At 59.1% G+C, this 2,500-nt stretch overlaps 1 non-coding gene and 2 pseudogenes across 1 annotated transcript; all 3 read left to right on the top strand.

The window, feature by feature from the left end:
• Positions 1 to 1,022, top strand: LOC144419644 (small subunit ribosomal RNA; annotated as a pseudogene; the record flags this gene model as incomplete).
• A 298-nt stretch (positions 1,023 to 1,320) lies between these two features.
• On the top strand, positions 1,321 to 1,475 carry LOC144419653 (5.8S ribosomal RNA). Its single transcript, XR_013474192.1, has one exon. It is a non-coding gene; the product is annotated as a 5.8S ribosomal RNA (ribosomal RNA).
• Positions 1,476 to 1,763: 288 nt separating this feature from the next.
• The window catches only part of LOC144419646 (large subunit ribosomal RNA), a 3,695-nt pseudogene continuing 2,958 nt past the window's right edge, over positions 1,764 to 2,500 (top strand).

Consider the following 2,500-nt stretch of genomic DNA (forward strand, 5'->3'; position numbering starts at 1 on the left):
GCCTGCATAGTGTTGCATGGAATAATGGAATAGGACCTCGGTTCTATTTTGTTGGTTTTCGGAGCACGAGGTAATGATTAAGAGGGACAGACGGGGGCGTCCGTACTCTGCCGTTAGAGGTGAAATTCTTGGATCGGCGGAAGACGAACTACTGCGAAAGCATTCGCCAAGAATGTTTTCTTTAATCAAGAGCGAAAGTCAGAGGTTCGAAGACGATCAGATACCGTCCTAGTTCTGACTATAAACGATGCCAACTAGCGATCGGGAGGCGTTACCATGACGACCTTTCCGGCAGCTTCCGGGAAACCAAAGTCTTTGGGTTCCGGGGGAAGTATGGTTGCAAAGCTGAAACTTAAAGGAATTGACGGAAGGGCACCACCAGGAGTGGAGCCTGCGGCTTAATTTGACTCAACACGGGGAAACTCACCCGGCCCGGACACAGGTAGGATTGACAGATTGAGAGCTCTTTCTTGATTCTGTGGGTGGTGGTGCATGGCCGTTCTTAGTTGGTGGAGCGATTGTCTGGTTAATTCCGATAACGAACGAGACTCTGGCATGCTAAATAGTTACGCGACCTTCTCGGTCGGCGTCTAACTTCTTAGAGGGACTAGTGGCGTTTAGCCACACGAGATTGAGCAATAACAGGTCTGTGATGCCCTTAGATGTCCGGGGCCGCACGCGCGCTACACTGAGTGAAGCAGCGAGTGTCTAACCTAGGCCGAAAGTCCGGGTAACCCGTTGAACCCTCATTCGTGATTGGGATAGGGACTTGCAATTGTTTCCCTTGAACGAGGAATTCCCAGTAAGCGCAAGTCATCAACTTGCGTTGATTACGTCCCTGCCCTTTGTACACACCGCCCGTCGCTACTACCGATTGAATGGTTTAGTGAGATCCTTGGATCGGCCCCGTCGCGGCTGGCAACGGCCGCGTCGGCGTGTCGAGAAGACGATCAAACTTGATCATTAGAGGAAGTAAAAGTCGTAACAAGGTTTCCGTAGGTGAACCTGCGGAAGGATCATTACCGAAGGTGGTGGTAGGCCCCGGCCCGACCGCGCACTGAATTGTCTTTGGGTGCCGCCGAGAGGGCGGCCGTCAATCGGGGTTCCGCCCCGTGCGACACGCGTAACACGTTGGCATAGCAAGGCAGCCGAGTGCGATGGTGGCTTCTGGGCACCGCGCTCGATGTGCCGCCGGCCCAGCCCGGCGGTCGCTCGGCGCCGTTTGTTGGTGTTTTTGTGCAGTTGTTGTCGGTGGTGGTTTGTGGTCGATCCCACAGTGTGACGTCCGCGCGCTTCGGCGCCGGGCGAAACGTCGAGGACGACTCTTAACGGTGGATCACTCGGCTCGCGAGTCGATGAAGGACGCAGCCAAGTGCGAGAAGTAATGTGAATTGCAGAACACATTGAACGTCGACCTTCTGAACGCGAATTGCGGTCTCGGGTCAATCCCGGGACCGCGTCCTGCCTCAGGGTCGCGTTCGTCCTCACCCGAGGGCCGTCGCCTGGCCTCTGCGAAGACGGCCGGGCGTCGCCCCAAGTTGAAGCGGTCGCCGAGCTTTCTCGGCGCGACCGCGTGTCCCGTACACCGCCGGCCCCTCGACGTGTTCAACTACGTTCGAGGGGCGGGTCCAGGTCGGTCGGTCCGGTCACGAGATCAAGACCGACCGTGGGCCAAGGCGGCGACGGTACGCGCTCGGTCGGCGCCGGCGGCGACGACTTGCGATGCCAGCGGGCCGTGTAAGAAGCGGCCCGCTTGACACATACGACCTGAGTTCAGGCGAGAGCACCCGCTGAATTTAAGCATATTATTAAGCGGAGGAAAAGAAACCAACAGGGATTCCCTGAGTAACGGCGAGTGAACCGGGAAGAGTCCAGCGTCGAATCTGCGCGCTTTTCGAGCGCGCCGAGTTGTGACGTACGGAAGTCCCAGTGCGGCTGACGGCGAGCGCCGGTGTCCTTCTGATCGAGGCCTCGTCCCACGGCGGGTGTTAGGCCCATAGGGGCGCTTGCCTTGGCCGCTTCGGGTCTTCTCGGAGTCGGGTTGTTTGGGAATGCAGCCCAAAGCGGGTGGTAAACTCCACCTAAGACTAAATACGGTCGCGAGACCGATAGCGGACAAGTACCGTGAGGGAAAGTTGAAAAGCACTTTGAAGAGAGAGTTCAAGAGTACGTGAAACCGTTGAGAGGCAAACGGGAGGGCCCGTCAGGTCGCCGGCTCGCTTTCAGTTGGGTGCGGGGGCGCGCCGTCTCGGTTCGCGGACGCTTAAGGCGCCGCTGCCGAGTCGGCTCGCGCACCGTCTCAGCGCACTAGCGACCGGCGCGGGTCACGACCGGTTTGCCGTCGGTCTAAGTCCCCGCGCGAAGGTGGCCTCCGCTCCGGCGGGGGTGTTACAGCGCGCGGGCGGTGCGGCCCGGCGGCGGATCGAGGAAAGGATGCCGCGCGCTCTCTGTGTGCGGCCGTCGCCGTTCGGCTGGCTTGTCGTTCGCCTGCACTGTACGC

This window comes from Styela clava, unplaced genomic scaffold, assembly GCF_964204865.1.
Source record: "Styela clava unplaced genomic scaffold, kaStyClav1.hap1.2 HAP1_SCAFFOLD_143, whole genome shotgun sequence".
Lineage (NCBI taxonomy): Eukaryota > Metazoa > Chordata > Ascidiacea > Stolidobranchia > Styelidae > Styela > Styela clava.